This window comes from Sabethes cyaneus, chromosome 2 (genome assembly GCF_943734655.1).
Source record: "Sabethes cyaneus chromosome 2, idSabCyanKW18_F2, whole genome shotgun sequence".
Lineage (NCBI taxonomy): Eukaryota > Metazoa > Arthropoda > Insecta > Diptera > Culicidae > Sabethes > Sabethes cyaneus.
In genome coordinates, this window is record NC_071354.1 from 113,938,061 (window position 1) to 113,963,011 (window position 24,951).

The following is a 24,951-nucleotide window of genomic DNA, read 5'->3' on the forward strand; positions in this document are numbered from 1 at the left end:
AAGACGCCGATGTGATCCCTGATCGACAACTACAAAGCAATTCGGTGAAAAGTGCCGGGAACAAATAAAAAAATTATGCGTGTCCGTAGTAACTTTTTGTCCCAAAAGCTTCAACTATTTGATCTTCAATTCTTTTTTGGCCGGGAACCGATGAAAAGGAATCCTCTGCAGATCGTTTATTCCTTGGAATTATTTTGCTACGGCACATTGGAACGTGGCACTTCGACATGTTGCTAAAAGTAAACAACGAGAGGTAAATATTCAGCAAAAAAGAAAAAATTAACTTACAATATGACGAACAAGACCTCCGCTATTGAAAGCACAAGTAATTTTGCCACACGTTAATCACAGTTTCGCTATTTTTAACTACGTAAAACGGTTCAAAATTCGATCCGATTGTGAAAACTCATACGAATCCGGCAAATTTTGTTTACAATCATCATCTCTGCTGGTTATCGGACATCAATTCATTTCCCGGATCCGCTTGCTTGAGGCGTTTATTTACCTCTCGTAGTAAAGCCTTAGCCTTAGCTTCCTGCCTACGCTATACCGCGTCGTCAAAATTTCAAAAACGTCAGTTGAAAATGCTTCCACAGACTTATACAAAAGCATCGCAACATTGAAACAAGAACGATGGTAACTCGTACCATTTTTCTGAAGACGTTTGCTATTGAAAGTACCATGAAAAAGCTAATAAGATTTACTATGATTCTTGAATAAGCAACATGTTCTCAGACAATTTTACAGCCTTTCATGGGAATGTATAGAAATTTTTACTACGAATCTGCTATTTTTGATATACATTGGCATAACGCCGAAAGTAACGTATAATAATTTTGACTAAACAACGCTAGGACTAAACAGAAATCGTTTTACTTTTTATTTTCCGTCACCGTAACAATTTTGATAATATGTTTCATTGATATTTTTCGGTGCAATATTCCACCGAAAAATATCAATGAAACATATTATCAGAAATCGTTTTAGCCAATATTTACTTTTACTTTCTTCTACTTCATTTTTACTTTCTACTTTGAAACAAAAACCATGGTATCTCGCACAATTTTGCAGAAAACGCATGCTTTTTGTAAGTACCATGAAAAAGCTATTCAAATTTACCATGATTCTTGTACAAGTAATATGTTCTCAGATAATTTTACTACCTTTCATGGTCATGTCTAGTAATTTTGACTACGATTCTGTTATTTTTCTTATGTATCGGGGTAACGCCGAAAACAACACATAGTAATTTTGACCAGAACACTGCTTAAGCTAAACAGAAATCTTTTCTGCAAAAATTCACTGGTGTGTCCTTTTAATTTTACCCTCTAATATGGTAACAATTACCATGATTCTTGTTTCAGTGTAATATAGTATACCTAGAGTGACTATATATAGAGTGGCGACAATGTCAAAATTTGAATGATAATTATCTGTCAGTGTCATTCCAATCGAGCAAACGACCAATCCAACGCGTATGCAGGAAAGAGAAAGAAAATACGCATCGCAGTCCTAATTTAAGGGATGACATGTCGCCACTCTGTATATAGTCACTCTAAGGCTGTGACCCATTTCGCGAAATTTTTAACTTTTTAGTTAAAATTTGACAGTTCGATGGTTATTTGTCCTCGAGTGGTTAAAATCAATTCAGAATACGAACCATTTCATATTTGACGGATTGATAGTTTTTTCTGCTCAACGAGAGCATATAAAGTGAGGATGAAAATATTGTTTATTCTTTCCGAGTTAAAATTGGATGAATTTTTGATGTTCATTTGCTTTTATTTGATAGATAAAATTCATCTCATTTCAACCCGGGTTGTTTGAAGAAATTTATTATACGATAAGCATCCATACCAATGTAAAAAAATGCAACAAAAATCAGTGAAACACGTCGAAGCTCTCTTCCTCACCTGTGCATATCTCATTGGTTCTCAGATGCGAACCATCGAACTGTCAAAACCTTGGTCAAAACCACGGGAATGACACTTCCAATACCAACCTGTACAAAAAAAACGTAGCCAACATAGAGCGGGCCCAAGCTGACAGCTTCATAGATGGGCTCAAGCTGACAACCGAGTCGGATGTGTAAATTGTTAAATTTTATTAGTTTTAGTTTGATTTGAGCCAAGGTTTTAGCATCACATAGCCAATATCATGCAGGCAGTTGATGCGAAACACATGAAACTGTGAAAATGGTTAGTTAAATTCGTTTCGTGAAATCGCTTTGCGTTTGCCGCCTTTTTCATGTGAGCATCGAAAATGTGACGTCATATCAGCCCCCTGGTCAAAACCTACCCCCTATTATAATGACAGTTCAGAGCATGTTTCCCGTAACTGCTACCAGTGTTGTGAGCGGCGCTGCAATCGCATTTTCGGGCCGTCCATAATAAGTGATTCATTATTTCTATAGGAAAACGTTCACTTTTGTAGCATCAATTATGGAAGCAAAACCTCATCTTGCGTTACATTTGAAATGCGCATATTACAAAATTGCACATTTATCTCGCTGATTGTAAATCGATAGCTTTTATTCTTTATTGTATTTGTTTATAATTATGTAATTAAGATGAGTCGTAAGCAAATAAGATTTACTTAAGGCGGAACCGAAAGTGGCTAACGTTATTGTGTTAGTGCGACAAACACTGTACTGTACATCTCATGTGTTCGTTAAAAACCTAAACGTGTATTTGAATATTGCATTAGTATTGGTAATACATGTCAAATAGCGGAGCTTGCAAACATAAACAGCTGAACCGCAGCCAACCGCACTGACTACAAACATCCCGAAAAATGGTTTGTTTTCTTTATCAAGGCATTCCGATTCAATCAAAATTAACAGCAGCAACTGAATAATGCGTAGGATCACTAGGATGTTTAATTAATCCGCTTACATCGGATTGCATTTTTGATTCCTGCGTTTGCGTTTTGTTTGTTTATTTCACTCTAAGCTCATCGATGCGGCGAAAGTTGAAAGCTCTTTAAAAGCTCATTGATGTGACGAAAGTTTGATACTGTGTTGCTGCTTTTTCCGAAATCGCTAGTTCAACGAAATATGTGCGTAACCAAATATCTATTAACTAATTCCAAATTATACATTGGTCGCTTTTATGAACACGTAATGATCGATATGTTCAGTTAAATTTATTTTCCATTAGCAATTATGTTTTGCTGAGCGTTTATTGATACACAGCAGATCGATAAATTGAATTACAAGTTTTAGGACATTATAACAGCGCTGGAAGCACTGATTACGTGGCGAAAGCATGCTCTGTCAATACAGATGCATTTTTAAGGCGCAAAACAATACATGCTTCGAATGGCAGCCATTTATCCAGCCATCTTTGAGCCACTTTCGGTTTCCCCTTAATCCATCACATGGCAAATATACAAACGTAAACAAACCGAGTGGAAATTTTTTGCCAGCATATGTAAAAAAACAATCTTTCACCTGTTTTTTTTTTTTTTTTTTTTATTGGAGCAAATATTCGATTACATAAAATACTTAAGAGTAACTATCCGATATCATATTGTGTGTTCAATCACAAGTGGTGACTGTTCAACACTATTAGAATTGCATTATATACTATTATTCTGATTTCCTATGATTTGTTACGACAATTAAGATTATTTAGCAGTAGGGATTACAACCTAAATGTAAGGGAATCTTTCACCTGTTTTGGTTTTCGTTTGCACAAATGCCTTTTTGTAGGTTCATACTTCAAACGTTATGTATCTGTTTACGCAGATTTCAACGAAAAAAGTAAAATGAAAAGGTAGATAAACTTTGTTGCAATAAGTATTTACGACGATGATTTTGGAATTGTCGGTCCATGCCATCAATTTTTCACGGTCTTGAGTGAAACAATAGTTTCTAAATAGTATACTGAAAGAGAAAATTTTCACGCGTATTGCATGAAAATTCATGCAATGTTATCATTTCGAGTTATACACCACACTCAAAGGTTAGTAGCGGAACCAGGAACCAGCATTTCGAGGTACGTTTTGCCTTTCTACTATATAAATATATAGTATAAAGATATAGAAATCACTTGGAAAACCGAAAATGGAAAGAAGGTCCTGCGGGCCGAATGTCATATACCATTCGACTCAGTTTTGAAAACTGAGCATTTTCTGTGTGTGTGTATGTATGTATGTGTGTGTGTGTGTGTGTGTGTGTGTGTGTGTGTGTGTGTGTGTGTGTGTGTGTGTGTGTGTGTGTGTGTGTGTGTGTGTGTGTGTGTGTGTGTGTGTGTGTGTGTGTGTGTGTGTGTGTGTGTGTGTGTGTGTGTGTGTGTGTGTGTGTGTGTGTGTGTGTGTGTGTGTGTGTGTGTGTGTGTGTGTGTGTGTGTGTGTGTGTGTGTGTGTGTGTGTGTGTGTGTGTGTGTGTGTGTGTGTGTGTGTGTGTGTGTGTGTGTGTGTGTGTGTGTGTGTGTGTGTGTGTGTGTGTGTGTGTGTGTGTGTGTGTGTGTGTGTGTGTGTGTGTGTGTGTGTGTGTGTGTGTGTGTGTGTGTGTGTGTGTGTGTGTGTGTGTGTGTGTGTGTGTGTGTGTGTGTGTGTGTGTGTGTGTGTGTGTGTGTGTGTGTGTGTGTGTGTGTGTGTGTGTGTGTGTGTGTGTGTGTGTGTGTGTGCGTGTGTATGTGTGTGTGTGGGTGGGTGTGGGTAACGCTTTCAATCTCACTCACTTTTCTCGGAGATGGCTGGACCGATTTTAATGTTCTTAGTGTCAAATGAAAGGTCTAGGTGTCCCATAGGTTGCTATTGAATTTCATACTGATCGGACTTTTAGTTCAAAAGTTATGTATGAAAATAAGAAAAATATGGGACTTCATTATCTCACAGGTTCCTTAACCGATTTGAACAAAATTGATTGCATATGAAAGAGGGGCGTTGCAAACCCTTAACTTCCAAATTTCATGACGATTGGATTTGTAGCTTGAAAGTTACATAAAGAAATATGAAAAAACAGTATTTAAAACATATTTTTGTAACATATAAGCATTAATTCAATGAAAAACATCACATATTTTATTATTATTTGGAAATTACTGCTGAGATCTATCAAACGAAACCGAGTTATTTAAAATCGGACGGTTCATTCAAAAGTTATTCAAACTTTAACACTTGAGCACCGTATATTAAACCGTTAAAACGTGTGAAATCAAAACATATCGATCAAATGTTGATGGTATTCAATGTGTGTGATGTATGTATGTATGTATGTATGTATGTATGTATGCATGTATGTATGTATGTATGTATGTATGTATGTATGTATGTATGTATGTATGTATGTACGTGTGTATGTGATGACAATTTGCAATTTTTAAATTTTCATTGAAATTCAAGAAAAGTGAGAAACATGTCAATTGTCTGAAGTTTTTGAAGCCTCTTAGTGGAATACGAGCTCTGAAATTAAAGAAAAGAAAAAACTTTTACCGACTAAATTTCATTATTTATTATTTATTCGCGATAGATACGTATACGCTTTTACATAAGACACTGATGAAGCCTGCACGTCGTAGGCGAACTACGTATCTGTTGCAAATAAATATTAAATAGTGGGATTCAATCGAAAAGCTTTTTCTTTTTCTGATTTCAGATTTCAATTGTCATTTTCTTCACTTGCTGTTACTCACAATTGTACAAGAAAAGCAAAAAGCGAAAAAAGCAGTTAATTTAAGCATGTAGGCAAAGTGGTGTATAAAATTAAAAATACTAGTAAGTTGATTTTTCCAAATAAATTTATACAAATTTCAAACAAATTTTGCGAATCAATAGATGCTCTTTTCAATCATTAGATATTAGAGCTTAGAAATGTCATATGAAAAATAGGAAGTAAACGATGCACGGTAGTAATTTTGTAAGATTTGTTTTCGTTAGTGACATTTTAAAGGACAGATGTCTTATGTCATGTATCATGTTTTAATAAATAAATCCAAAATGACAAGCGCTGGAAATCATGTCGATCATATTTTTCATTCTCAAGTATGTTTATGGCGCAGCTTTTGCACTATTTTTCGACCTCATCTTGTTTTCCTAACCCTCTAACATTGTAAAAACGATGCGATCAAGCTAATGACTATCTTTTCATGAAAGTACATTCAAAAGAAGCTCAAGTTTTGATTTTTATGCAAAAATAATTATCTGAAGGAGCACCAGCTGAGAAATTTTTCTTTTTCATATCTAATGCTCTATTCAGTTATTTTTTCTAATTCAGATATGTTGCAAAATTGAAGCCAAGCAAACTAATAGTAAAATTTTCAGATTAATCATTTTGTTGTAGATATCCTTTTTTTTCAAAAGCGAAGTATAACAATAATTTTTCTGAACTCTTGTTTTTCAAAGATGCTAACTTTTGAACGCATGGTATTAATATCAAAATGTCAAAACATCTGCTATGAACACATATTTTATATTGTCAATTCAAAACAAAACAGTCTAAGTTAGTTATATACTGATGAATATCATACGTCGAGACCGAAATACGTATTTATCAATAGTAGTAGAATAAAAGGATATAAATAACTTTTGTTTTTCTTCTTTTTTATCAATTCAAAACAAGTTTCATATGTGGCTCTGAAGCCCGAAAGTTAAGGCCGTCTGTAGACCCATTAGAGGGTTAATTTCTAATTTTCTATATATATATTCATTCAAGTCTGTAAAAATTATCTTTTGTGTTAACATTATTTTTCGATAAATCACGTAAATATTATATAACTAAATAAGGTGTTCATCAAGTAACATAAATGACGCTTACAAGTATTTACGCACCCAAGGAAAGAAATATAATTATTCTACGCAATACGTTGTGAATTTTACTGGCAAATAAGGATTTTGAGGAATACGGAACGCATATTTAAAAATATAGTCAAGTTAATTATATATGTTCCTGAGAAATTAAATAGTGATTATTGTGGCAGTAGAAAGGCTAGGTCACGCCGCTAGGTGGATTAATTCGGGTTTTTTATATATGGGAGCTGTCAGTTTCCTAAAAATATAAAATAAGAAAACTTATCCAATTTAATTCTACTATGTGTATTTTATTCACGACAGATACGTATTTCGCCTACGACTTGCAGGCTTCCTCAGTGTCTGTTTTCGAACTAAATTAGCCAAAGCAATTTTACAGTTTCAAAGGAAATCCGGGGTGTATGAAATCAGTTGCCCACAATGCGAGAAGGTGTACATCGGTCAGACTAGAAGGAATCTGGAAACACGAACAAAAGGCAGAGGTAACAAAAGCATCAAGAGATTCCTAGAAAGGTCTGACACAAAGTCGATGATATGTTTACAAAAATAAACAGATTTCAAACAAATTTTAGATATTTGGCAACTTTATCTAAAAAAGCCATATCTCGGTCCCCCAAGGAACTCCGGAATAACTCCGGGACCGTAAGGCATATGGCCATTATCTATAGATATTATGAAAATAGAAAATATTTTCGGCAAAATTCCCAAATTTGGTGAAAAAATATTGAAAGATAAAAAAGTTATGGCCATTTTAATGAATTTTGCGGTGCTAAAAATGATGTAGACCTTAGAGGGGTTAATGATGGTTTGAGACCCCTCACCACTGTGGAAGGGTAATAAGGACTCTCATACAAATTAAACAGAAATTTTTGCGTAACTCTAAAACTAATCAAACTCGAGAAATTTTAGACTCATAAAACATTAATCAATAACAAGACCACCAGAAGCTATCAACAGTAACATTAGATAATTCAGCGCGAGTCGGCCATAGACCGTGAGTGTTGCCGGCGACCTGTCGTCGGAAGTGCCGGCCACTCCGGGGGGCAGCCCCCCATAGAAATCACCTCTATCTAGGTTTATTTATTTTCATAGATCTACTGACCTCTATTACTTTCCTACAGTTGGGTCACCCCTGCGAAATGGTACTTTCTACGAAAAGATTTTCCGTGAAATGGTACATCCCGCGTAAGGTTTTTCGCGAAATGGTATTCTGCGAAACTCTATATTCCGCGTTATGGTCAACCGAGAATTGGTGCTCCGCAAAATGGTATTCGGCGAAATGGTTCGTAATGATGGCGAATATTTAAATGCTATCCGCTTTATTTTATCAGGCTGAGCGATGGGGGGAGTTGTTTTCTACTTTACTGTGAGGAAAATTTGTATATTAAAACACCCATGAACTCCTCAGAAAATTGCAAAACTCGAGATTCTGACAAATGTCATCCGAGATTCACTATTTATGTACAACATAGTTTAATTTGTGGCAATACGAAGTTTGTCGGGTCAGCTAGTAGTATAATAAAGGTAAAAATCTAGTAAATCATCCGTATTACTTGTCCTGTAAAAACCGGGCCAATCAAGAGCATTAATAGAATTAACAATTCCTTCCGCTTCCATACGTTCGTAATCGCGGTATTGCATAATTACCGGACTGGGATGGAAATAAAAATCAAGCGAGGCAAAAATTAAATCATGTTTCGTCCATGTTATCGTCCTCAGCTTGATTGAAGCGCAATGCATTCCTATTATTGTTAGTAACGATTAAATCAATTTGAGAAGCACCAACTCGGTGGAAAAATGTTGGTTCACAACCTATACTTTGTAAGGAATAAGCTGATAAGAAATCATTAAAATGTTTCGTCTTCGCAGCGCAAGGGTTAAGCAAATTAGTATTGAAATCACCTAGAATGTATATATTATCGTAAGTAGTACCAAACTGAGACAACAAATCTAAGATGGACGAACAGTCGGTTTCCGCAGGACTTTAGACTACAGCAATCTACAAAATTTTGGAATAGCTGAATGACACTTCGATTGCAATAAATTCAGTGTTAGTTGCTTGATTTTGACGATTTGATTTAGCAATAACACTGAAATGGATTCCATTTTTATTATTCCGCCTCCCAATTTACCAACTCGGTCATGTCTTGCAATATCATTACCTATGATAATTATGGAACTATCACAGGTTTTATCATTCAATCACGTTTCACTAACGCAAACAATATCAATTTTTGAAATCGCAACAATCTCCTTGAGTTCTTCAAGCTTGCAAAAATTACGCGCGCAAATGCTCTGGCTAACACAGCATAACGACAACTTTCCAGGAATAAGCGCCGATTTCATAACCGTACTTGGTATACACCATTTCGCAGAGGTGTGATTACTATCACGATTAGCCATAGGATTGATGAGCACACAAGCAGGAGAAAAAAAGTATTGAGTACTTGTCTAAAACAATCTTCATTACTACAAAATAATCAAAATTCATTTACAGGTTTCAAAAAAACATGAAATGTGGCGCAATTTGACTTAATATATGTAAATGTATTAGATAATGAGTAATATGAATGTACAATATATATAAAGAATATCTGTTATAGTGGCAATAATTATTCTACATTTGTTTATGTATCGCAACTTATTAATAAACCATTTTCAAAAGTGTGCGGTGCGCTTTACTTCCCTCAGCCAGGCTGGCATCTTGGTGCTCCGTGTCGCTTTGCACAGAAAGAGAGCAGAGAGATTCGTCGATAAACTTGTTCAAACATGTTCAGTTTTTCATCATTACTTTTCTTCCTGCCGACGCGATCAGAAGGTTTCACTAAACTACCAGTCTTATTCAGTAATTAATCTGCGTCGTTTTATTTCGCGCACCTTACTGGTGACCCCGACGTGATAAAGTCAGATTTCGGTAATTTACAAGATGTCGAACGAGCAACGCCTGAAGGATGAAATTGGGCGCCTACAGGAGGAAAGGATGTTGCACGGACATCATTCGAGACCCGCCCGCGGAGGCATATTACGCAGCTATTTAAGAACGAATTATCAAAGAATATAGCACCAGTGAGCAGAATCGCATTCAACAGTCGCTGAGCGGATGTGAGTTGGGCGACCGCAAGCCGTCGCAACTTTTACGTGAAATGAAAAATCTTGCCAGAGACGCGATTACCGACGAAAAAATTATCAGATCGCTATGGATGAAGCAACTACCCGAAACTACACAAGTTGTTCTCAAAGTGTCAGAAGCTAATCTCCAATTATCGGAGCTAGGCGAACAAGCGGACTAACTCGCAGATGTTATTAAAACCCGTAACTGGCCAGCAGCAGCCGGGAGCGAGGACAGAGAAATCGGTATAGCGGAGGTACGTGCACAAATCGCCGATTTGCAATATGAAATATTTGAAATATTTGCATTCCGTCAACGAGGCAGATCCGGGAAAGGAGTCACAGCAGACAGCAAGATTCTCGGAACCACTCTCGTGAGTATCACTCATTTTGTTATTACCATCGAACGTTCGGCGCTGAGGCCAGAAACTGCCGAAAATCCTGCCAATTCATGGCAAAAAACTAGTGCGTCTAATTATCCTCGATCCGACCACTAACTACAAATTCTTGGTTGACACCGGAGCAGACCTATCGGTTCTGCCGTGCCCATCTAATCAAAATCGAAAGCAAACGCCAGGAATGAGTCTGTATGCAGCCAACGGCTCCCGCATCTCTACTTACGGCAACGAAATATGCAAACCCACCTTCGGTATGCGCATGCGGTTTCCGTGGCGATTTATAATTGCGAATGTAACATCTCCAATTTTGGGTGCAGCTTTCCTGAAACACTACAATTTGATGGTGGACCTGCGAGGTAAGTGCTTAATAGATAAACCGACAAACCTAAAAGTACATGGACAAATAAATGCAGTTGCAGGATTAGTAGGATTGAAAACTTTTTCGTACAATAACGATTGCGGAAATCTGCTCAGTGAATTTTCGGATGTCACTAGACCGCGACTTCCAAACCAAGAGGTCAAGCACAACGTTAAACACACCATCAAGATTGAAGGCCCCCCATGCCACTCCAAATTCCGCAGATTACCTCCACATAAACTCGAAGTGCTCCGGAAAGAAATACAACTTTTTTTAGAACTCGGCTTTATTCAACCGTCAAAAAGCCCATACTCAAGCCCAGTGCACCTAGCAGTAAAGATGCTACAGAATGGTGAGGTTAAGTATAGACTCGTAGGCGATTACAAAAATCTTAACAACTCTACCGTTGCAGATCGGTATCCTTTACCACACACAGGGTTGCCACATGCACAGATTATTCTGTGTTTAACAGATATTTGAAAGAATTCGCCTGTACAGAATCTGTATGCATAGAATACAGATTTTCGCCAAATTACACAGATTAAACAGATTTTTGAGTTTTTACATGAGAGTGAAAGAGACGGAAATAGTCAGCAAAATGACTCTCTATCTCTTTCACTCCCATTGTTTTGCATTGGACAGATTTTTGCACAGATATTTTTCCTCGCCGTACAGATTGTCAGATTTTTCCAACAAAAAACACAGAATTATATGTGGCATCCCTGACCACACATTTACGATATTTGCCAAACGCTGCACGGTAAGACAATATTTTCAGTGATCGACCTCGAGCGCGCGTACTATCAAATCCCTATGCACGAGCAGGATGTCGAAAAACTGCGATCATCACGCCGCTCGGTCTATACGAATTTCTCGTGATGCTCCCTAGACTAAAAATCAGAGGGGTTGTGTACAAGGCACGACCGCATATATAGGTGACGCAGGACTACGTAAGTCTCTTTGTAGTGATAGTAGCATGTATTGCTGATTGCAAGGATAATTGTACCATCCAAAGTGCTATATCGCTCGTAAAAGTGCTATTTTACTTTAAATCGTTTCGGTATCTTCGGCGCTCTTTTTTGTTACATTCCAAGCAATAAGTGCGCCGAAGAGACCAAAACGATTTAAGCTAAAATAGCACTTTTAAGAGCGATTTCGCACTTATTGATAGGACAATTTTTCTTGCAATTAGCAATACCCATGCTGGAAATCATTCGATTCTTCATGTATACGTGCTATATGCAACATATATACATGCTACATGCACTACATGCGTTGTATGTAACATTTATAAAAGTAGTAACATTGCATATGTTCAATCCTCAAAAGATTTCAGAGTAATTTCTATGTGCATTTGGAAACAATTTGACAAAATCAAGAACACAAACTATTGCTTTCCTGCTACCGTACAGAAATAAAAGATTGTTTTTATTACCCATGGTTCCCCACGTTGAAGGGGTTTTACAACAGACCTCATAGTCCCTAGACAATTATTAGCGCTAGCATTACTGGATATTTACAGGTTATGTTCTGTTTTGCTATGTACTGTACTACAAATGTCAAACTTGTTTACATTTGACTTGTGCAGATCAATAATAATCAGACAACGTTGATAGATTAAACACACTTGAAGATTCTTTTTGCAAAAAAATGTTGCGGAAATACTGCGTAGTCAGCTGCAGATGTAGCTGTTGATTATCTGAACGGTAAGCGGGTCCGGCGGTATCGTTTCACAAATCCGTTCGAAACTGATTGAGTTTCGAATCGATGCGGACACACTGCAAGGTTGCGGGTGCGGGTGCTTACAACTACTGTCGATAACGAGCTGGACCACAATTTGTAGCAGATTTTTACCAGTTAGCTGATATATAATTTCAAACACATGATGAATAATGCGGACTGTCTCCAACTTCATGCCGCTGTTTTTTGACGTAGGACTACGTCTTACGGCAAGTTTTGAGATAGGGTGTCATTCCAAAAAATCGAAAAATGCGAGCGTCACGAAAAATGAAAGGTTTTGAGCGCTAATAGCTCAGCGGTTTTCCTATCGATTTTCAATATTCTTACACCAATCGATCGGAAAATCTTCTAAGAATTGACCCAAATGAAGAAAAGTACGGATTCTTGATTTTGAACTATTGAAAAATTGAAAATAATGAACCTATGTTTTACTAGAATTCTCGCTTCGTGATTGGTTGGAAAATTCATTGCGATGATCTAAACCTATACCAATTTGATATCTGTGCTTGGGAAGTTTGCCAAAACAAGTGACCAAGTTTCCTCATTTCAACAAGATTTCTTAACACCGCAGTTAAACCTAGACCATTTTGATGTCTGCTTGGGAAGTACGCCAGAAAGAGTGACAAAGCCCCCTCGTGCCAACAGATTTCTTATGAACGCGATTAAACCTAGTCCAATTTGATGTCTGTGTTAGGGAAGTGTGCCAGAAAAAAATGACACAAGTTCGTTGTCCCAACAGATCGCAAATTCTTTACTGCGAGACGAATAAACCTTGGCGAATTTGATATTTGTGTTGGAAAAATGTGCTACAGCTGTAGTGTTCGATTATAATACGACTCTGTATGAAGCTGAAATTAGTCATCATCGATTCTGCCAATTTCAAAAGCAGTTTTTTTGTTTGAAACAAAAATTCGGGTTATGAAAATATATTCGCTGTGTTCAGATTGGCAAGAAGAATGCAGTATATACATTTTTATAAACACAATCCCACTTTTGGGCCGAAAAGCTGCTTCCGAAATTGGGCTTTCCGACGAAAAATCAATGACTGCTAGTTTCCCGTGAATACGCATGCTTACCGTTTCATTAGAAGTGTATTGAAAAGATGTGCTGTTGATAAAATAGGATTGAATTGGTAAAATCCCTTCAACGTGGGAAACCATGGATAATAAAAACAATCTTTAATTTCAGTAAGGTAGCAGGAAAGCAATAGTTTGTGTTCTTGATTTTGTTAAATTGTTTTCAAATGCACAATCTTTTGAGAATTGAACGTATGCAATGTTACTACTTTGATAAATGTTACATACAACGCATGTAGCATGTATATATGTTGCATATAGCATGTATACATGAAGAATCGAATGATTACAAGCATGAATACATGCTACTATCACTACAAAGAGTCTTACGTAGTCCTGTGTCACCTATATATGCGGTCGTGTCTTGTACACAACCCCTCTGATTTTTTTTAATCGCCCAGTTAGCCTCGAGGTACGATGCTGGTCTAACAAGCTAGTCGTCGTATGTTCGAATCTCGGCTAGGCGGTGCTTGCTAGTTAGAGTCAATAGGATCGTTGGACTGGCCCCGTAATTTTCCTGTACTCGGACAGCCGGCTGCGAAGTCTGTCGATAAAGAAGGGTAATGTCTAAAGACGGTATAAACCCATGGCTTTGCTTTGCAAGTGTATCAAAACCGACACACTGGCAGGGGCAGATATGCGGCAACTTCTCTGTAAAATAATGTAACACGAACATATCCGAAATGATAACTTCGCTACCACCTATTTCGGAATGCAAGCCGGTAACTCTGCTCTGCTCTGATTTTCCAGGAATTCAATGGGCACACTAGCGCCAATACTTGTCTAGAGGTATGAGGTCTGTTAATTTTACCAATTCAATCCTATTTTATCAACAGCACATCTTTTTACTACACTTCTAATGAAACGGCAAGCATGCGAATTCATACAGAGTCATTATAACCGAACACTACAGCTGTAGCACATTTTTCCAACACAGATATCAAATTCGCCAAGATTTAATCGTCTCGCAGTAAAGAATTTCGATCTGTTGGCGTTGGGACAACGAGCTTGTGTCATTTTTACTGGCACACTTCCCTAACACAGACATCAAATTGAACTAGGTTAATTCGCGTTCGTAAGAAATCTGTTGGCACGGGGGGGTTTTGACACCCTTTCTGGCGTACTTCCCAAGCAAAGACATTAAAATGGTCTAGGTTTAATCACGGTTTTAAGAAATCTTGTTGAAATGAGGAACTTTTTTCATTTGTTTGGCTTACTTCCCAAGCACAGATATCAAATTGGTATAGGTTTAGATCATCGTAAAGAATCTTCCAACCAATCACGAAGCGAGAATTCTGGTAAAACATAGGTTCATTATTTTCAATTTTTCAATAGTTCAACATCAAGAATCCATACTTTTCTTCACTTGGGCAAATTGTTAGAAAATTTTGCAATCGATTGGTGTAAGAATATTGAAAATCGATCGGAAAACCGCTGAGCTATTAGCACTCAAAACCTTTCATTTTTCGTGACGCTTGCATTTTTCGATTTTTTGGAATTACGTCAAAAAACATATTATTCGACATGCCGTTCGTTGCTGGATACCTTGACGATTTGCTTATTTGCTTCCTCATCCGCGGAGGAGCATCGGGAGCACTTACGATTAGTCCTCGAAAGACTGAGAAAAAACGGACTCCAAATCAATCCGAATAAATGTCAACTTGGAAAAGAAAAGGTACGCTTCGTCGGACAATTCATTACCGTTGAAGGCTGCAAGACAGTTCCGGAAAAAGTATCCGCCGTCGCTGAGTACCCAAAACCAGATACGGTCCAGAAACTGAGGCGTTTCCTAGCCTTAGTCAATTACTATCGTCGATTTCTTCCCCACGCCGCCGAAACTCAACTTCCGCTGCGCAAGCTGATACCGTGGAACAAGAAAAATGACAACACCGATCACGTGGACCGTCGATGCAGAAAATGCCTTTCAAATGTGCAAACAGTCTCATAGAAGCCACCGCACTGGATTACCACGACTCAAATTCCCGCGTGCGTTGACGCGTCAGACATAGCCGCTGGAGCTGTATTACAACAGCTATCGAATAACATCTGGAAACCACTAGGCTACTTTTCCGTCAAGTTCAGCGATCGAGAGCGACGATATTCAACTTACGACAGGGAGCTACTTGCACTATATCTCGGTGTAAAACACTTCAAAAACGTAATCGAAGGACGCAATCTAGTCGTTTTCACGGACCATAAGCCGCTTACGTTTGCGTTCAAACAAGATGCAAACAAACCTACACCAAGACAGCAACGGCTGTTGAGTTATGTCAGTGAGTATACAACCAATTTAGTTTACATTTCAGGGGCAAAAAACATTCCCGCAGATATCCTATCGAGAGTAGAAACGATTAGCCTTCCATCCACAATAAACTGCAACGATTTTGTAAGTAAAGAGGAACACGACGAGCAATTGCAAAACTGGCATAAGAATAATCCCGATGTTAAAAAGATTAAAAGCACCGGCTTTGGCATAGAACTACTTTGTCAACAGCAAGGAGAAAGGATTCGTGTTTGTGTTCCACAGTGTTATCAAAAAATCATTTTTGAACAAATTCATCATTTAGCCCACTCTGGTGTCAAAGCAACACAAGCTCAAATTTTACAAAATTATGTCTGGCCAGGCGTTAAAAAGGATGTATCGAACTGGATACGCGCTTGCACCGAGTGCCAGAAAAACAAAATCACGAAATACACCAGGTCAGAGCCACACAAAATCGAAATGCCCGACGAACGGTTTGAACATATTCATATCGACATTGTCGGTCCCTTGCCGGTTTCTAATGGAATGCGATACATCTTAACAATGATTGACCGCTTTAGTCGGTGGCCAGAAGCAGTTGCTATCCCAGATATGACCGCAGAAACCGTTGCAAAAGTTTTCGTCGTAGTGTGGGTATCAAGATTCGGCGCTCCAACCAAGCTCACTTCGGATCAAGGTCGACAGTTCGAGTCACAACTAATAAAAGAGCTGTGTGAATTATTGGGACTAGAACGACCGCACACCACTCCGTATCACCCGCAAGACAACGGAATGATCGAAAGCTGGCATAGACCTCTCAAAACTGCACTAGAATTCCATAAAAAAAAGTTGGACCGAGCCCTTCCATTGGTTTTACTCGGACTACGGACCGCAGTGAGAGATGGAGCATCGGCTGCCGAGATGCTCTATGGAACAACCATCCGTATACCCGGCGCGATGATAGAAAGACGACCCCTCCGAGGCCCTTCCGAAACCTGTTGCTAACCTGCGAGAAAAATTAGATTCGTTTATAACACGGCCAGCTTCCAACGACCCAAAGCGACACGTGTTCATCCCACGGGACCTGACTAAGTGCACCCACGTATTTCTCAGAAAGGATTGAGTGAGAGCCGCATTGGAACCTCCATACGAAGTCATCTCAAGGACCAGCAAGACATTCAACATCAAAATCAAAAACAAATCTGTGACAGTATCGATCGATAGAGTTAAGCCAGTCTACACCGTTACGGATCTTGAATCTGCCCCATCGTCTGATCGGATCACCAAGAGTGGACATCACGTGCGTTTTCGGATTCAGTAGGAATCTTTCTAGCAAGGGGGAGTGATGCGGTGCGCTTTACTTCTCTCAGCCAGTCTGGCATCACTGTGCTCCGTGTCGCTTTGCACAGAAAGAGAGCAGAGAGATTCGTCGACAAACTTGTTCAAACATGTTCAGTTTTTCATCATTACTTTTCTTCCCGCCGACACGATCAAAAGGTTTCAATAAACTACCAGTCTTATTCAGTAATTAATCTGCGGCGTTTTGTTTCGCGCACCTTAAGTGCATTCAATTGTATAAAACTATACACTGTATTGTTAACCGAGTCAGCCTCCCGATGGGCCAGCAAAGTCTGCAACTGTGTAAGGTTAAAAACGGACAGCACACAAAGACATCGCCACGTATCAGTCTTTAGCCTAAAAAAACTACAAGGTATACAGCCTTAAGGGTTGTACGAATGGGTGACGTAGGACTATATCAGATCATTAGATCAAAGACTGATGTAAACTGCATTTCTGGCATATGTATGTTTATAAGAATTTGTGAGTGCCATTGTTTAAGTGAATGTTTAAAAGAGAGCGAAATATTTAGATTCAATTCTACATAGAATGCAATTTAATGAAAATACGTGGACGGGGGTTCAAGTACAACGCCTGCAACCATTGAAACATAGAAGATTTCTTTTAAAAATCACTTGTGTGCATCATAAAAGTTGAAATTGTAATGAATGACCAGCCCACAGATTATTGTATTAAATATGATTATGCGAAGCTTGACATGTTTCAATAATCTTACTTTTACTCGCTAGTGACCTTCAAAAGGGCCATTGGTTACAAATAACATTAAAGCCAAAGGACGTTCATTGCAATTTTGACGTGCCATTCGAATGTCCTTCTCTTTTGACATGAATGGCAACAGGCACGTAAGTTAACGGCGTCGATTCACTGTCTTTTGCTCTGAGAAGGTTTTACTAGTTTACTTTCACAGCTTACCGCTTGTTACATAGCAGAAAATATGGCACATACGCAAAAATTTCTGGTTTGTTTGTATGAGAGCCCTTATCCTCCTACCACAGGGGTGAGGGGTCTCAAACCATCATAAAATAAATTCATGCCTTCAAAAAACGCCACATGCTAAATTTGGTTCCATTTGCTTAATTAGTTCTCGAGTTATGAGAAAATTTGTGTTTCAATTGTATAGGAGCCCCCCCCCCCTCTTACGCCGTCCATAAAATTGCTCTCTCGCCCCCTCCATAAAATTGCTGATTATTTTATCTTTCCAACGACATATAAATTGTTCAGTTGTTTAGTAGTTATTAACATTTGAAAGCTTTCATTCCAACGTCACACTTCTATTTTCGTTTTCACAAAGTGCTACCCAGTCCCAGATAGTAAAAAGACGTAGTCCTACGTCAAAAAACAAACAGTCAAACCACTCCTTATCTAAGCACTCGTCAGAACGTCCTCTGTCCACTTTACACATCAGACCATACACGTGGGGAGCATGGTAGTCTTTAGCCTAAAAAAAACAAACAGTCAAACCACTCCTTATCTAAGCACTCGTCAGAACGTCCTCTGTCCACTTTACACATCAGACCATACACGTGGGGAGCATGGTAAGACCGATTGCAAGCAAAAACCACGGGAATGACACTTGCTATACCAACCTAAACAAAAAATTCGTAAATATTTATTTTGAAACGATGATTCTACAATTGATGAAGGGACGGTAAGGGAAAGTAATGAAGAAGAATTTTTTCGGGAATGAAGGGGAAGGGTGGAAAGGAAGGGGGGGGGGGGGGTAATAGGTAGCTATGGTTAACAAGTTGTCGCTGTGACTCCTATCTTTTGTCCAATGCTGGAAGGTGCATGGGTCGAACCAAGCTGTAATCAGAAATTATAACCGGATTTGAACCCACAACACCTGCCAGCTTGGTTCGACCCATGCACCTTCCAGCATTGGACAAAAGATAGGAGTCACAGCGACAACTTGTTAACCATAGCTACCTATTACCCCCCCCCCCTTCCTTTCCACCCTTCCCCTTCATTCCCGAAAAAATCCTTCTTCATTACTTTCCCTTACCGTCCCTTCATCAATTGTAGAATCATCGTTTCAAAATAAATATTTATATATGCCTGACCGCATTTCAAGGTCATGACTAAAGTCACGAGTTTGGTCAAAAAATTCGTAGCCAACATAGAGCGAGCCCAAGCTGACAGCTTCATAGATGGGCTCAAGGTGACAACTGAGTCGGATGTGTGAATTGTTGAATTTTGTTAGTTTTAGTTTGTTTTTAGCCAAGGCTTTAGCATCACACAGCCAATGCCAGGCAGGCAATTGATTCGAAATATGTGAAACTGTGAAAATGATTAGTTAAATTCGTATTGTGAAATCGTTTTGCGTTTGCCGCCTTTTTCATGTGAGCAACGAAAATATGACGTCATATCAGCCCCCTTGCAAAAACACGAATCACGAACAGATGAACGGCAATGATCAGGGGTGATATTGCGATTCTCGTTTCGAGTGACTTTGGTTCGAGACGCCCATTTGTTTAACGTGGTCGAAACGAACTAAAATCACTCGAAACGAGATGCGCAATGTCACCCCAGGTTTATTTGTCAGCAGCTTCAACGGCAAGTAGCGCAGCAGCGACATGCACACCGGAAAGCACAAAACTATGAGCTTGCACTCAAGTCTTTTTTTACACGGTTTGTTTTTTTCGATTACTCAAGAACGGTGCAACTGAGGGACTATTTACAAATTACGTGACGAATGTCGGGCTTCTCCGAAATGTATTGAAAAATATATTAATGGTCCGTAAGTTTTCCCGTTCCTAATAATCGAAAAACCAAACCGTGTAAAAAAACTACAAGGTATACAGCTCTAAGGGTTGTACGAAAGGGTGACGTAGGACTGTGTCATATAATACTCATTACATTGATAACATGTTTTAATCGATGAAATATAACTGTATGTCTGATCATTAGATCAAAGACTAATGCAAACTGCATTTATGGCATATGCATATTTGAGTATCTGTGAGTATCATTGTTTGAGTGTTTATTTGTAAAAGAAGAGCGAAATATTCTGATTTAATTCTTCATTGAATCAATGGTGGTTTTGAAAAAAAAAACCGTTTGAAATTGTTTGGTGGCCCTGAAAAGAACTATGTTTGAGCTGATAGCACTTCTTAAAAATCAGTACTATAATTACTGTTGCCAATATATAGATGGATGTCGCTATTCGGTCCTTTAGATTCTAGGATGATGGTTGCCCGCTAATACAGGAGTGATAGGTATCAGGTATCAGCATCTTTGGCTCGAGCAGCACGTTCCTCACAATCATGTGGAAGATTTGTGCTTTGCCCATCTTGCCCGTGTCATCATTTACCTGATGAGGACGGGAAGGAAAACAGGAGGAATAGGAAGGGGTGGATGAGGAATTTGGACAAACACAAACATATATATACCGCGAGATTTTTGTACCCCCGAGGGGATACTGCAATCCTTGGTAGGTAACTTATCAAAAGTACACCCCCTGGGGGGTATACTCATGATAAATAAGAGCTTATAGCTCAATACCGCTTTCGGTAAGAAGCATCAAAATGTCTCGTAATTTTAGTTTCCTAAAATCCGATTCATTTAAGACGTAGGATCCAAAGATCCTATGACGCAATTGTGCTACTGCAGGACAGTTGCAAATTACGTGATATGGTGTACCGTAGTCGGATTCACATAAATTACAATGAAACGATTCAGCTCGCTGAATCGTAGCCATATGATAATTTAGTCTGCAGTGACCAGTCAGTGATCTGACAAGAACACTGCAATTTACCTTTGAGTGTTGCAAAAGAAATTTCGCAACCTTCTCACAAGGCTTAACAATGAAACTTTTCGTTTGACGACAAGTTTTAAGATTTTCCCAATAACGTACATGTTCCGATGAAAACCAAGATCGAATCTTTTGTTTTAAACCAACATGCCGCAATTAGTAAAGCAGGTTCCGGTCCGAAAACCGACTTTTCTGCTCCAGATCTTGCTAGTTCATCAGCCCATTCATTTCCGGTTATACCAGAATGGCCAGGAACCCAGACCAGATGAACGGCATTTAGAATGCTTAGTTCTTCTAATTGGGCGTGGCAGGCGATGACTGTTTTAGATTTAGAATTAGCCGCACAAAGGGCTAATTCTAAATCTAAAACAGTCGGCTTGACTGTCAGAACAGAAGTAGATAATCTTGCCTATCAGTTCTTTCTGAAGTGCAAACTGAGCTCCGCATATAATTGCAAAGATTTCAGCTTGAAAAACGGTGCAGTAACTACCCAACGAATAGGACTCCTCCAATTCCAGCTCACGGCAGTAAACACCAGCACCCGCGCGACCTTCGTACAAGGAACCATCGGTATAACAGACCACATAGTCGGAAATTTTCCTTTCCATGTAGCCCGATATCCAATCCTCTCTAGGAGGAAAGTCACTTGAGAAAGTCCTATACGGGAAAGTACGCATGAGCGTTACATTGCTAGGAGCAAGGGCAAACTTGTGCTCAGCAACAATTTGCTACCACAATCGAGTATGACCAGTGGAACCGTCCACAGACTGCCAAAGGCCAATCGCGTGTAGTCGATAAGCACATATTAGTGCCTCTTGCTTCAGGTGGAAGTGTAGAGGTTTAATATTGAAAATAGCTTCTAGGGCGGCAGTAGGAGTTGTAGTAAATTAAACACATCCTTTGAAGATGGTTAAGCTTTGTCTGGACAGTCACAACTTCCCCTCTCTGCCACCATACAAGACAACCATACGCCAGTATTGGTCTGACAACGACCGTGTATAACCAGTGTATGTATTTGGGTTTAAGCCCCCAAGGGTTGCCAATTGCTCGTCTACATTGCCCAAAGGCCATGCATGCTTTTTTAATTCGGAAATCAATATTTGTGGACCAGTCAAGCTTCAAGTTGAGAATCAACCCCACGTACTTCACTTCGTTCACAACATCAACATCCGAATCGTAAAAACGCAGAGCGCGAGCTCCATTGGTATTTCTACGTCTTGAAAATAAGACGATAGATGTTTTGCTCGGATTTACCGAAAGTGCAGTTTCTTGGCACCACGTTTCCACGACGCGTAGTGCCTGCTGCATTAAGTCAAATAATGTGCTTATGCACTTTCCAACTACTAGGATGAGATAGTCATCCGCAAAACCATATGACGGATAGCCTAGACCATTGAGTTTCCTCAATAGGCCATTCGCCACAAGGTTCTATAAAAGAGGCGAGAGAACGCCACCCTGTGGACATCCACAAACACTTTGCGTCCAAATGCTTGCTTGCCGTAAGGACGAAAAAAGCAATCGGTTACTAAGCATTTGTTCTATCCACTTTATGATTATTGAAGGCACATTATGATAACGAGCAGCCTCCAAAATGGAAGCGAAAGATACGTTATCAAACGCGCCTTCAATATCCAAAAAAGTAAGCAAGATTCCTTTTGTGAAAAAGCAACCTCAATCCACCACATCATGTAATAAACTGGTTGTAGACTTGCCACTTTGATAAGCATGTTGTGCTGAATGAAGAGGAACTTCTAGTAAGCTTGTTTCGCGGATGTGGTGATCAACTCAAGTGCAAGAAAGACGTTAGACTGATTGGTCTAAAACTTTTTGCTTGCTCGTATGTCGCGCGTCCACCTTTAGGAATAAACTTAATGGTTATTACACGCCATTGAGTTGGGATGTACCCAATAGCAATACTACACACAAACATCCTTCTCAGAATGTGTTTGAACCCGAGCAGGAGCGAAGAGCAAAATAATATAAAAACAATATCAAACTGTGTTATAATGCTATATTTTGTTATTGAATAGATATGGAGATATATTGATAACACATTTTGTTATTGAGTAGATATTTAAAACAGTGGTTGTAAGATGAGTTTAATAACTGATTTTGTTATTATATCTTATTTTGACCTCAAAATGACATTCGATATATTTCATAAATATTTTTTTTATTGATTAAAGAGATTTTAGATTATAAATATTTTATAAAATAATTTTTTAATATCTCAAATGCAACTGCATTTGTTATTCAATATCATAAAAATACTAAAATATGTTATTCTAAACTCTGAAAACAGTCATGTTATTACTTTGTTATTCAAATAACACAAGTAGTTATTCTTTTGGCCTTAAAGGAGCAAGATTTTGATATTATTTTTTGTTATTTTACCAACTATGTCAGCCAAAACAAGACCAAATTTTGATATGAGTTATTCGATTTCCAATAACACATTTTGATATTATTTTGCTATTCGCTCCTGCTCGGGAAGTACTTGAATCCTTTCTGCAGTAGAATAGGGTATATTCCAGCTGTTCCAGGAGATTTGTATGGAGAGAAGCTGTTCACGGCCCACTCAATCGCTTCAGTTGTGACAAGTCTCCGAGCAAAAGCCCATGAGTCTAAGCCACCTAAAACGATTTCTGGATCGTTTCGAAATTCAGGTTCCGCACAGCCCGGAAAGTGACTATAAAAGAGACATTCCAGGATTTCATTGTCATTCGAACAGTATTCACCGTTCGAACTTCAAATATTATTAACCTGATAATCTTTCGATTTTGACAGTATTTTATTAAGTCGACTTGCCTCGCTGAAACTGGAAACGTTGCTACAAAACTTGTGCCAGCTCGTGCGTGCTGAAGATCGTAGAGCCTTTGCATAGGCTTTCCGGGCCTGCTTGAAAGGCTCCACGCCATCCCTCCGACGTCTATTCCAGGCTCTCCTGCATCGTTTCTTTAGTTCCGCGAGATGAGAGTTCCACCATGGTGTTCCTCTAGTCGTTTTAATAGTTTTTAGCGGGGAAGCTACTTCAAAAGCTTCCAAAAATAAAAGCTGTTGTGACATCTACAGCCACATCCAAGTCAATCGATGACTCAATCGTCAGTTCGAATCCTTGAAATTTCGTCGCCAGTTCCCATCAAAGAGTTCCCAGTCAGAAAATCTCGGATTGCGAAATGTAGCAGCGTTCGAGGAGACACCCAAATGATCAAAATATATAAAGCAATGATCGGATATTGGTGTCTCATTTGAAACATGCCATTGTGCCAACTCATGACTGATCCTGTTAGAGCAGAGTGTTATATCTAACACTTCCTCTCTACCAGCTCGTATGAAAGTTGGACAATTGCCAATGTTGGGTATTCCAAGGTTGTTACTACTCAAATATTTCATCAAATTAGAGCCTCTCAGTTTGATATCCGAGCTGCCCCAAATGATGTGATGGGCATTGGCATCACTGCCTACAATGAGCGGAAGCCCATTAGATTGGCAGTATCTCGCCACATTTCTGAAATCGTCGCTGGGAGACGGTTCATCGTGTGGTAAGTATGCAGAACAGTAGACATAGCGCCTATGGACATCATCCACGACGAGTTCTACTGTGACTGCACAAATATCTCGAGTAGTCAACTCAGAGATAAGGCATGCACTTATTGACCTATGTAACAATATGCATGCCCTGGGCATCAAACGAGGATTTGTCATACCAGTTTTGCTGAAAACAGCAAAGTTCTGGTTTCCAATATCCGTCGAATGAAAGTACCCCTTGCGAAAATATGGCTCCTGAACCAATGCGATGGTGACAGAGCCATTAAAAAGATTTCGCATAAATACAAATTTGCTGCCCGTTTGTGTTGAACATTTATTTGTGCGACTCTAACTATTTGACTAGCGGAGTATATGCACAAACAATCTCCAGCACAGATCAGACAGCAAATTGTAAGCGAAGCCAATTATGTTGGCCAGAACGCACTTGGCGTAAAACCCATAAGGGAAATTGGGCAGGACTACTATGCTGTTCCCACGAAACGCATGGGACAACAAAGATCTACCGTACCAGAGCCCCGCATGGCACAGTAGGGGCAAGATGCCCAAAGCACTCCGTTCGCGACTGGCATGTTTTCACCCCTCCAGCCATTCAGTCATCGGCACGGAGTTAGACCTTG

The 24,951-nt window shown here is 39.1% G+C and overlaps 1 protein-coding gene across 1 annotated transcript in view; it reads left to right on the top strand.

The window, feature by feature from the left end:
- The window catches only part of LOC128734832 (protein mini spindles), a 234,428-nt gene that overhangs the window by 3,210 nt on the left and 206,267 nt on the right, over nt 1-24,951 (top strand). The gene's annotated exons all lie outside the window — the stretch shown is intronic.